At 38.8% G+C, this 13,309-nt stretch overlaps 1 protein-coding gene and 1 pseudogene across 2 annotated transcripts in view; one reads left to right on the top strand and one right to left on the bottom strand.

Annotated features, from left to right (window-relative positions):
* Nucleotides 1–13,309, bottom strand: part of GAREM1 (GRB2 associated regulator of MAPK1 subtype 1) — a 204,542-nt gene that overhangs the window by 139,284 nt on the left and 51,949 nt on the right. The gene's annotated exons all lie outside the window — the stretch shown is intronic.
* On the top strand, nt 1,912–2,289 carry LOC115528520 (annotated as a pseudogene).

Here is a 13,309-nt window from a genome sequence, read left to right as displayed (position 1 = left end):
TTTGGAGTATTCATTGCTAGTGTCAAGAAGCACAATTAATTTCTGTATATTAATCCTTTATAACCTGAAATCTTACTGAACTTGTTCATTAGTTCGAATAGCTTTTGTTTGTTTATTTATTTATTGTAGATTCCTTAGGGTTTTCTATATACAAGTTCATGTCATCTGCAAAGAAAGTTTACTTCTTCCTTTCCAATCTGGATGCTATGTTTTTTTTCTTTTGCTTACGTAATGACTTTGGCTAGAATCTCCAGCACAACGCTGAAGTGGCAACCATGATGTATGTTTAGAGAGGATGTGCCCTTCTCTTCCCTTTATTCTTCCTGATAGATGGACTGTGGATGTGATTACTGGAGCTGGAATGGTACGACCATTTGGGACTTTGAAGGGAACTTAGGACCAGAACTGAATCCATGACATAGCAACAATTGAAAAGAAACCTGGGTCCCTGCCACCCTGGGCAACATGCCAACCTATGGTTTTTGTTTTTGGGTCTCTGTGATTTACAGCCAAACCCAAGCCCAAATTGATACAGGGGTATTAGAATAAAGTAAGAATTGTGGTGCCTGCATTATTCAATCAAAATATATGGACTAGTTTCAAAAAAGAAAAGAATTTTTGATTTTTTAGAAAAAACCAATAGTATTAAAGGTGGCTATATAAGGAAGTACTGTCTAAGCCTGGCTCCTGGTTGTAAAATCTGAACAATGTCTGGTATCTTTTCTTGTTGTCGTTTTAACTTCAAAATAATGCCACAGAGTTTAGAGGAATAGCATTCCTCAATATTATGCTTCTGATAATTTATTTCAAGCTTCCTAACTCTGTGATTGTAGGGGTTATATTACCAACCACTCAAGTTTACTTCATAATTATTACTCACAAATCACTAAAAAGGGGCACCTGGGTGGCTCAGTTGGTTAGGCAACTGACTTCGGCTCAGGTCATGATCTCACAGTTCGTGAGTTCAAGCCCCGCGTCGGACTCTGTGCTGACGGCTCAGAGCCTGCAGCCTACTTCAGATTCTGTGTCTTCCCCTCTCTCTACCCCTCCCCTGCTCATGCTCTGTGTCTCTCTGTCTCTCAATAATAAATAAATGTTAAAAAAAATTAAAAAAAAACACTAAAAACATTATCACCCATTTAATAGACCTCTTTATTTGTATCTAATTACAGATAGGAATGATATATTAACTCACATTTGGATGGTTACATTAACATAGATTATGAGCTTTGGCTTTATTTATGAAACCAAATCAGGGACATGGCTCTAAGGGGAGCATCCCAGTGCAGAGAGAAAAATAATGTGTTTTTAGATTAATGGCAAAAAAAAAAAAAGATTATGAGGAATACAGATGAAACAACTTCCCTGGAATTTACCATCAATAGGAGAATTAGCATCAGCATTAAGTACTTCAGTGATATCACAAGGAGAGTACCACAGAAAGGAAATCACTCCACAGCCTGCCAGTTTTGTATCCAGTTGACCATTACTACGAATAAAGATCCAGTAACTACCTCTCAACTCCTCCCCTTGCGTCTCACTTTGGCTATGAACCTGCAGCACAGAAACTCTAGTTATTTCTGCTAAGTAGCTGCTTGTCTTCTGAAAATGTGTACGAATGTAAAAGAAAGCAACTTAATTCTTTGAATCATAATCTACAATAATATGCCAACTCAATCAGAGAGGTTTTCTTTCCTTTGAAGCCTCCAGGATATTTTTATTTTGGGAAAATATTCTGATTAAGTTAAAACAAATATGTGCTGTCATACCATGTTGACTAATGCAAAAGGTTTCCAGTTCCTTTACTGACTAAAAGTATCAAAACTTCAGAAAGATAAAACAAATGCTAAGTATTTAAATCCCCTTAGCAACTCTTTCCTTTCTCGCTCTCAGCCATTTTGGCAATGCTTTAGGTTGACGCTGTTTGGAACCTAAGGCAGGAAGGAACATGGTATGGTGACCACAAAGAAGGGGAAAAAGTTTCTAGAGTCGATCAACTCTAGCCTCCAACTCATTATGAAAAGTGGATAGCATAGACTTTGAAAATGAGCAAACATGGCAAAGCAAACCTGGTGTCCTCACCAACAACCATCCAGCCTTGAGGAAATCTTAAATAGAATACTACACCATGTCAGCCAAAACTGGTGTCCATTACTACAGTGTAACACTGAACAGGGCACAGCATGTGGGAAATACTGAAGAGTATGCACACATATAGAGTATGCTATCATTGATCCGGGTGATTCAGATATCATTAGAAGCATGCCAACACAGACTGGTGAAAAGTGAATCATGCAAAAGTTTTCTTTAATAAAACTGGCCGGAGCTGATTTTTTAAAAAATAAATAAATCCCCATAACACCTGTCTTCACCTGAGTGCTATGCATGGAACAACTAGGTCACCTTCTCGTCTCCCCAACTAGATCATGTTTACATTCCAAAGGACTGATGGGCATAGACCAGGTCTATAATACGTGCTTTATGAATGAACAGTCTTGGGTAGAAAATGGAGAGCATTCACATCAAATACGTGTAAGTATAAATTAAGCATTCAGATTTTATTTAACATTTAAACACTTTGAGGAAAGCAGAGTATTTAGAAAAGACTATTTTTTTTAGTATCTTCTATTGATCTCTTCCTACCCTACACAAACATCCAGAAATCTACATTGCCTAAGATCCCATCTTTAGATGAATATTCTATTTGAAGGCCCAAAGACTGTAGTCTTGGGTTCTAAGCAAGTGAAGGAGTTGTTGTATTTTATGCTTTATGGTTTACTATGAAATCCCAACAAGAAGAAAAGGAACTAGAGATTAATTTAGACAAAGTACTAAGTGCTAATGATGTCAAAGAACTTCATGAGGAAATCTAAGCAAAAAGGAATGCATGAAACAAAAGAGAAAGATGTTTAAAACGAGAAAGAGAGATTAGGGATATATTATTACCTTTTTTTCCAATGAACCCTTGGACAAAGGATTCCTTTTTCAACAGATTGACCAGAAATAATAGACCCCTGCTGTATGAAACAGAAGTATGCCTACTTAGGTCAAATCTGAAATGTTATGCTCTGAAATGGTGAAACGAACCTAACACTTGAAAGATAAGAATTCTATGCCAAGTGATTTTTGGAAAAACAGGTGAGCAATTGTAGTATTTCCTCAAACGTTTAAAATACATGAAATCTAGCATGGTGCCTGGGCACATACCATGGAATCACATTTCTGGCAGGCGAGGAAGGGGACTCAGATTTACATCAGAAAGCCGACACGGGAGAACTACTATTGGGCAATCCATAAAAGACAATAACTGACATTCCTCTCTCAATAAGTCTCACACATCCAGTGTGTCCTCCAGTGTTGGACAGTGAATGTAGGATGATGCATTTGGTTGGTGTGATGTATGTACTTATTGTGCTGTGTGTGTGAGGAGATGTTCACACCAAAAAAAGGCACTGAGAGAACCAGACAAGCAAGGCAAGCATTGTTTCGGGATCTCCCCAGACATCAAGCTACCTGAGAGGGCAAAGGCCAAATCACCAGGCACGTTTCTCCCCTTCACTGTCCCCAGCCTTCTGTTTCCACTTATTTAAATGAATTTATAATATGTTAAGTGGGAGGCAGTGTGAAATCTCAAAGATAGCCTCAAGTTTGGAACCAGATTTAGGTAATTGTGGTTCTAACACTCACGAACCGTATGACCATGAGCAAATTACCTAATTTCTTTGAGCAACGGTGTTCTCACATTTACGATGATAGCAATAATACTAAGTAAGTTGAAATGATTGAAGGGGAATAAATATAAAGAACTCGGGATAGTACCCTGTAGATAAAAGGCTCAGGAAAAATAGGACTTTGGTTTTATTTTCTTCTTCAGTAAGTGTCCTTTCCCTTATTAGCCTGACTCAGGTACACAATACAGTTTCTTTGTCCAATGAGAAAATACTCCATGATGTACAATCATTTGTACTTTATGCTTCACTTCTACTTCAACAAAATAACGGGATGGTATTCACCATGTAAATATAATGTTAAAGCTAACAATTTTATTTCAGAGGATAAACTGAGCCATGGGTCAACTTAATGGGATTTTCATTGTCATTTTTTAGTTTCAAATTTGATTTAGATCCCCTTGAATTTTATTATGTGACAAATAAAACATACAATATTAAAGAATCAAATTTAAAAATGATTCACTGCCATAGAAATTACACCAGAAGATATATTCTTTTTTTAAAAGTTTATTTTGAGAGAGAGAGAAACCCTGTGCACAGCATGGAACCTGACGCGGGGCTCAAACCCATGAACAATGAGATCATGACCTGAGCAGAAACCATAGTCAGACTTCCTAACTGACTGAGTCACTCAGGCACTACAGAAGATATATTCTTAAGAAAAAAATCTGAATGACGTATTTGGCAATTTTTAGAACCTTCTCATATTAAGGGATTTCCAAAAATCCCGCACAGCCTTAAAACAAAAAACCAAACAGGATTTTGGAAAAAGAGAAACAAAGATTTACACATATGCCACTGCTGATATTCTCATCATGTTTCTAGTATCAGTACACAAAAACAGTGAATTTTAATATTCTCTGTACAAATCAAAGAGAGTTAATAAGAAAAATACAGATAACACCTGAGGTTTTAGTTTTTCCAGGTAAGTTGCCCTGAAGGCAAGAGCCACACCATACTTTGCCTCTATCACTTCAATATACAAACAGAAAAAACTTCAATATGAAAGAACACTCCCATTAAAATACTAGACGTAAACAAAGACTTAAGAAAAATCAGATCACCAAATTTTATAGACAGGTCTATAAAGATATAGTAGGCTTAAAACAAATGTAAAGCATGTCTGATAAGCAAGGTGCAACTTCTCAAAATAGAACTGGAAAACAAAATTTTAAAAATCTGTTCTTTCAAAAAATGTCAAGAAAACCTCAAAACCCCAAGCACCGGTAGTTTACAGACACTGACCTGAAGACGTCATCAATTAAATTGGTACTGTGGTTACCTACATCCCCTAACCAACTATACTGCTTACAGATAAATTATTAATATAATTTCCCATGGGAAAATGTAACAAAGAAAACTACCTTGTCATCGAATCCTCTGTATACAGGGCCATCTAAATACATAATGTGAGACATGGAATATTTAGCTGACTTGAACAGAGGCAAGATACAGTTGCAAGAGTTCAAGTGTATCACCTATACTTTTTAAAAATAAAAAATTTTAGTGAACCAGAATTATGTTGGCAGGTATAGATAAAAAAAGTCTGTGTTTGCAAAGTTTAAATTATGCAAATTTAATGACATCTTAAAAAGGTTTTCGCAGACATTGACAAGTAAGGGATAGAACAGCCTCAACACATGGGCAGGGGGCAGGGACAGGGTGTCCCTGACCAAGGTCTGACAGCGAGCCACTATGTGAAAGTGACCAAAATGAGTCAAAGTGTTATAAGCTTGCCCAGATAGACAGATAATTGGAATCCATTGCAGCGTATGTAAATATATTAGATTTTTCTCAGATAAGGGCAAACCTAATTAAAGAAATTTACCTCAATAATGTGGATACATTAAAAATGAATAAAAAAAGCCTGCTACTCCATCCCCTTCTCCCTTCAGGTCTAAGAAATTTAAAAAAACAAAACAAAACTTTTTTTGTTTTTGTTTTTGTTTTTTTTACAAATTATCCAGTAGACCAGCATCCAGAATGTTATTTCATGACTTATTAAAACGAGAGACTATTTCCTTCCATTTCAATGTTTTTTTCTAGATGCAAGAGAAATACTAGGTAGAGGATCCAAATGTAACCAAAGAGACTAAAATAGAACTATCACACACATATAATCTGTTCTTTTCCCCAACGTGAGACTGTCACATTGAGATGCTTTCTTCTTGGCATGCTTACAGACTTCACTGGTAAGATTCCAATATCCATGACCAGTCAACTGTCCCTTGTTGCTGTGTACTACAAACACCCACCGGCACATTCCACACATCTCCTTCTATTCTAGATCCCAATTCCACCTCTGTTATGGCAGAGCCACATACAGCTCTTTTGCTTACTTTCTATATGTGAAATGGGAACAGACCCAGTCCAATGGATAACACGAAAAACATCTACGGTATAACATCACCAAGAATTACGTCATTAAAATGAAAAGGAACAGAAACTTTAAGCATGATACTTGAACAGTATAAACATGGAGAGATTAAAGCCTTCCCTACTTCCCTCCCAGAGGATGAAATCTATACCAAGAATCCCAGTAAGACAGAACCAGTAAGACTGGGCTCAGGTTTTAAAAGAGAAAAGGAGAAAAGAAATTGGAGTCTCCTTAATTCAATGCAATATTGGCTATTAGGAGAACAAATGGAAAACATACCAATGCAAGCTTGAGAGACGGTAACACTGCAACTCTGAAGACTAATAATTAGCATCAGTAGAGAGAAATGGAGCAAGGGAGAAGTATTAGTTTTCTATTGCTACATAACAAATTACCACAAATTTAGCAGCTTAAAAATTGCACAGAAATCTTGCATTGCATATCTGGGTTCTCTGCTTAAGCTGAAATCAACTGTTGGCTGTCCAGGTTCTCATCTGGAGCCCAGGGTCCTCATCTAAGCTCATTCATGTTGTTGGCAGAATTCAGTTGCAGTTGTAAAACTGAAGTTGTGTTCTTGTTGGTTTTTGACTGGAGACTGACCTCAATTTCTAAGGGCACTCACAGGTCCTTGCCTGCGGTCCCCTCCTTTTCTGAGCAATGGAGAACCTGTCTCACATTTGAATCCCTTTCATGCTTTGAATTATCTCTGACCTCACTTCTGTAACCAGCCAGAAAAAAACTCTCAGTTTTCAAGGGCTTGTCTGATTAGTTTGGGTTCACCAGGGATAATCAAGTCAACTGATTAGGGACCTTAATTACATCTGCAAATGCCCTTTGCCACATAACATGACATAAACTAGTATAACACCAGGGGGTGGCAATCAAGGGGCCATCTTAGAATCGTGTCTACCACAGAAGGGAATATAGAAAGGAAGCCAGTTATTCCAGGAGAGAACAGATACAGAATTTAAGTTGAGTGTTATGGGCAGACTTTGTGTTTAAACATTAAATTCCAAACAGATTTTATAGCTAAAAGCAATCAAAACTTACACTTTGAGATAACAGGTATGAAAACAGTTGTTACCTTGCCCCAAGTGAGTGGAAGAGCCAAATAAGAGTGCAATTCAGCTTTATTTTTAACATCTCAAGTAGGCCACAAGCACACAGTTCACTTAGACTTGAGATAAATAGAATCTTACAATCAGATAAGTTTCATTGAAAAAAAGAATATAGCAAAAACTTATCAGTCTATACGTAAGAACAGAGTTTTAAGTAATTTCCAACAATTTTACTTGGCTTTTAATCTTTTTTAATTTATTTTATTATTGTTTTTTATGTTTTATTTTTCTATTTTTTTATTTTGAGAGAGAGACAGAGTGTGAGTGGGGAAGGGGCAGAGAGACAGGAAGACACAGAATCTGAAGTAGGCTCCAGGCTCTGAGCTGTCAGCACAGAGCCTGACCCGGGGCTCGAACTCACAGACCGTGAGATCATGACCTGAGCCAAAGCCGGATGCCCAACCGACTGAGCCACCCAGGTGCCCCTACTTGGCTTTTTAAAGTTAACTGAACATAACTGTCAGAGGTTTAAATAGTTTCAAAATTAATACTCTGTGTATGATGTTTAGGTCTCCACACTTCTTTGCTATGCTTCTTTGGCTGTATTTTTAAACCCTAGATTAGAGGGGGGAAAGAAGAGAGGGAGTTCTTTTTTCTGAAAAGGAAGTGCTTATTACTGACAAGAGGGGAAACATGTACTTCCATTTAAACTCCTGGGCCTCCCTACCTCTTAGGATGATGCCTCCTGCTACCAGTGGGCATGGGCTCCCAGTGACTCCTCTGTTCTTTGGATCCCATGTTCCTGATCATGTCACCCTGGCTAGGGTTGAAACCACCATCTTGTTCATCCAATTCAAAGGACCATCAGGCAACCACACTCTTGGAAAAGACAGGCAGAGAACATTTCTATTTTAATTGTAAATAAAATGGAATGCAAAATTGGATGCAAGAGAGATGCTAGTATTTAATCACTCCCGTTTTGTAAACGTGGATATTATATGCTGTGGAGCTGTCTTCATTACAAAAAATCCAACAACTTTGGGGTTCCTTGGACTATTCCCACTCACGCTGATAAAGGAGTTCCTTCCCCAATATATGTGCTGCATGTACCTATACAGAGATGCAGAATGGGTATAAAGTTCTACCCAGCCCTTCAGATAGAGGATGATGACGAAAGGGTCACTTGAAACAAATTCAGCTTCGCCAATTCACTAGTTTGTCCTAATAAAACTAGTTGTAGTTAGCGTTATACATCACTGCCAAGCACAGACCCATCCTGAGCTCCAAGTCCATAGTCGACCCTTGAAGGGTTAACTGATAGGGTCAGAGATGACCCTTGAAGAACACAGGTTTGAGCTGTGCGGGCCCATATATAGGTGGATTTTTTAACAGTATGGTACTATAAATGTATTTTCGTTATGATTTTCTTTTTTTTTAATGTTTTTATTTATTTTTTTTTTAATTTTTTTTTCAACGTTTATTTATTTTTGGGACAGAGAGAGACAGAGCATGAACGGGGGAGGGGCAGAGAGAGAGGGAGACACAGAATCGGAAACAGGCTCCAGGCTCTGAGCCATCAGCCCAGAGCCTGACGCGGGGCTCGAACTCACGGACCGCGAGATCGTGACCTGGCTGAAGTTGGACGCTTAACCGACTGCGCCACCCAGGCGCCCCATGTTTTTATTTATTTTTGAGAGAGAGAGAGAGAGAGAGAGAGAGAGAGAGAGAGAGCATGAGCAGGGGAGGGCAAAGAGAGAGAGAGAGAGAGGCAGAAGATCTGAAGTGGGCTCTGCGCTGACAGCAGAGACCCCAATGGGGGGCTCAAACTCACAAACCATGAGATCATGACCTGGGCCGAAGTCAGATGCTTCACTGACTTAGCTTTGTGATTTGAATAACATTTTTTCTTTAGGTTACTTTATTATAAAAATACAGTAAATAATACATATAACCCACAGAGTATGTGCTAGTCAACTATGTTATTGGTAAGGCTTCCAGTCAACAGTGGGCTATTAGCAGTTAAGTTTTTGAGGACTCAAAAGTTTTGAGGACTCAAAACTCAAGGTGTTTTGACTGCACGGTGAGGGATCAGTGCCCCTAACCCTCAGGTTGTTCAAGGATCAGTGGTATATCCAAATGCCTTCTGGATGCTACCAGCTGAATGCCCCACAAGAACCTGGAAACTTGGTATTTTCCCAAAATTATCATTCCACCAGATGCCTCTGGTCCTCCTATCTCAGTGAGTGGTATCTCCAACCTCCTGGTCAACCTAGCAGTCATCATCGATGGCTCTTCTCCCTTCATCACCTACATCCAACTCTTCACCACATCTTACAGATGCTTACTGATTCAGAGGCAAGACAATATGGCGATTACAAAGCATGGACTCTAGAAATAGATTGCCTTGGTTCACATTCCCAAACTGCCCTCACTGGCACCAGGTTATTTAATGTCCCTGTGCTTCAGTTCTCTCATCTATAAATACAGATAATAATAATAGTGCCCACTTCATGGGGCTGTTGTGAGGATTCAATGAGTTAGTAAATATAAGGAACTTAAACCAGACATCTGGTACCCTCAATAAATCTCAGCTAATATCATTGTTGTCATTATTGGAACTCAGTGACTCTCAGCTCCATCCCCTTCTCTACATCCCTTCTGCCCTGGGCTTAATATAGGTTCCCACAGTCCTCAGTAGTAGTATTGTGAGGGTCTCTGCCAAGATCCTGGGCCCTGTAATCTAGCTTCCATTCTGTTGCCATTAGAGTCTTACAGAAGCAAATCTGCTGTCATTATTATTCTGCTTGGAAACCTTAATGGCTCTTCACTGTTCAGAGAAAAAGACCAAACTCCATAGGATACAGTATGAAACCCTCCCTGGGCTTCCACAGCAATTACACTAGGAAAGTCTGAGGGCCAAAGAAGGGCCGACAAATGAAGAACAGCACAATCCCCTTTACTCTCTATCTTGGCTCTTCGTGGTTTTGTCCTCACTCTTGTCTTGTTGCCTACAACGCCCTTTCTCCATGGTGTTCAAACTAGAAATTTGAGAGTCTAACACTGCCTCTTCTGCCTCTTTGCAAGGGAGCTGCTCTTCCTTACTTTCTTAAAATGTCTCCTTAATGCTTAGGATGGTCTCAAGTCCATACAGACTTTCCCAAGCTAGATACACATTACTTCAGCGTGTCATCTGCCTCTAATAGGTGACATACCTATTAGAACTACCAGAGATTCTCTGCAGCAATCTCCTCAAGGTTTCTGTCCGTTCCTCAGGTATATGCTTCCTTGTACATAAAATGGCCATACCATCATCCGATAAGTAGGAAGGACATAAATCCTACTCCTTCCCAGCCAATGAGCAGTTGGAGTAGGTTGTTAGCGGTAACTAAGATTATTATAGTAATTAGGAATATAAGGAGGTCTTTAAAAAATCGGTTAATATATGGATCTGCGTGTACGTATCATATTGAAAATTCTACGACTGATCATGTAACGAAGAGTGCCGCGGGTACAAAAAGTCTTGAAGTCTTTCCTGGTGCATCTCTTCTATTTTCCATTCCACAGAGGCAACTGCTTCTGTTACCCTCTTGGCACTCTGCACACATCTTTCCCAGGGTCCTTCTAATTACAGTGACATTTCAATATTTGTGTGTCTGCCTTCCATGCTAAGCTGGGAGCTCAAGGTCTTGGCAGCCCAAGTACTTAATACTGATGCTCAGTTTACATTTGCTGAATGAACTCCTGTGTAACTGGCATTCTGTTGTCATTTTCCACTCTTCAAATTCAGGACGAGTGTCTTACCATGTGACACTATTTCTTACAGAACAGATTTTGGCATATAAAAAGTTTTCTCAGAGTCACAACAAAGGGATTCTGCTGCTACACTATCCAAATCTCAAAGCTTATCAATTCCTGGCACAGACTGTTAGGAGAAACTTAGTGCAAAAATATGGACTAATCATGTGAGGCAAACCACTTTTTTAAAACAACAATTTTGAGTGGAAGAGTAATAATTAAAATTGAAATCAAAGAATTTTAGAACTAAAAGGAGTCTGGAGAACCTAATAGCCAATTGCCTTCACTTTCTAATTGAGGAAATGTACACAGGGTCCCCAATCAGGTATCAACATAAGAGTAGAAGCAGACTTCCTGTTTTAGTCTTAAGCCACTCTACCCCTCTTGCCAGATGTAAAGGAAAACTGTGTTGCCTATTCTACAAATGTGATGCTCGGATTTCACACAAACACATATGCAGTTCACCCTAAATTATGTGTCTCAGCATAGTTTTAAAGCAAACCCAGCTTAGACGAATTCTGTGAAACAACAGAAAGACAGACAGCTGGTTCACTCAGATCAATGGAACAGAATAGAGAATCCAGAAATGGACCCACAAATGTATGGCCAACTAATCTTTGACAAAGCAGGAAAGAATATTCAATGGAATGAAGACAGTCTCTTCAGCAAGTGGTACTGGGAAAACTGGACAGCAACATGCAGAAAAAGGAACCTGGGACCACTTTCTTACACCATACACAAAAATAAACTCAAAATGGATGAAAGACCTAAATGTAAGACAGGAAGTCATCAAAATCCTCGAGGACAAAGCAGGCAAAAATCTCTTTGACTTTGGCGACAGCAACTTCTTACTCAACACATCTCTGGAGGCAAGGAAAACAAAAGCAAAAATGAAGTATTGGGACCTCATCAAAATAAAAAGCTTCGGCACAGTGAAGGAAACAATCTGTAAAACTAAAAGACAACCGACAGAATGGGAGAAGATATTTGCAAATGACGTATCAGAAAGAGGGTTAGTATCCAAAATCTATGAAGAACTTACCAAACTCAACATCCAAAAAGCAAATAATCCAGTGAAGAAATGGGCAAAAGACATGAACAGACACTTCTCCAAGGAAGACATCCAGATGGCCAACCGACACATGAAAAAATGCTCAACATCACTCATCATCAGGGAAATACAAATCAAAACCACAATGAGATACCACCTCACACCTGTCAGTATGGCTAACATTAACAACTCAGGCAATGACAGATTGTTGGTGAGGATGTGGAGAAAGAGGATCTCATTCGCACTGATGGTGGGAATGCAAGCTGGTGCAGCCACTCTAGAAAACAATATGGAAGTTCCTCAAAAAATTAAAAATAGAACCACTCTACACCCAGCAATTGCACTGCTAGGTATTTTCCCAAGCGATAGAGGTATGCTGTTTTGAAGGGGCACATGCACCCCATTGTTTATAGCAGCACTATCAACAATAGTCCAAGTATGGAAAGAGCCCAAATGTCCATCAGTGGATGAACGGATAAAGAAGATGTGGTATATATATATACAATAGAGTATTACTCGGCAATCGAAAAGTATGAAATCTTGCTATTTGGAACTACATGGATGGAACTAGAGGGTTTTATGCTAAGCAAAATTAGTCAGTCAGAGAAAGACAAATATCATATGACTTCACTCATATGAGGACTTTAAGATACAAAACAGATGAACATAAGGGAAGGGAAGCAAAAGTAATATAAAAACAGGGATGGGACAAAATTATAAGAGACTCTTAAATATGGAGAACGAACTGAGGGTTACTGGAGGGGGTGTGGGAGGGGGGATGGGTTAAATGGGTAAGGGGCACTAAGGCATCTACTCCTGAAATCATTGTTGCACTATATGCTAACTTGGATGTAAATTTAAGAAATAAATTAAATAAAAATTAAAAAAAAAGAGGCAGACAGCTGGTTTTGAGGTCTGAATGCAGAGTGTGAATCCTGCCACAGCACAAGTTGTGTGATCCTAGTTAACTCACATTAATCTCGAAGGTAGTTTTCATACTCAAATGCGAACAATGGTGCCTGTTTCATAAATTGTTGTGAGGATTAAATTAGAACATCGATGAGTGCATTCCATGAATCATAAATGCCACACAATTGCTATATATTAATAAAATGAAAGGTTAGGTATTAGTTTACACTGCATTTGTTTTTTAGCACTGAAAACTCATCATGAGTTAATTATTGTTTATCCTTATGCCTTATATCCTCTCTTTTTTTTACTCTGGCACTTGCTCTGCTCCTTAGAACTGCACTAGCTCCTAAGTAAGAAAGGAAAGGTAGGTATTACCTGAATATGC

Source organism: Lynx canadensis, chromosome D3 (assembly GCF_007474595.2).
Source record: "Lynx canadensis isolate LIC74 chromosome D3, mLynCan4.pri.v2, whole genome shotgun sequence".
Classification (NCBI taxonomy): domain Eukaryota; kingdom Metazoa; phylum Chordata; class Mammalia; order Carnivora; family Felidae; genus Lynx; species Lynx canadensis.
This window is presented reverse-complemented; position numbering and strand designations above follow the sequence as displayed.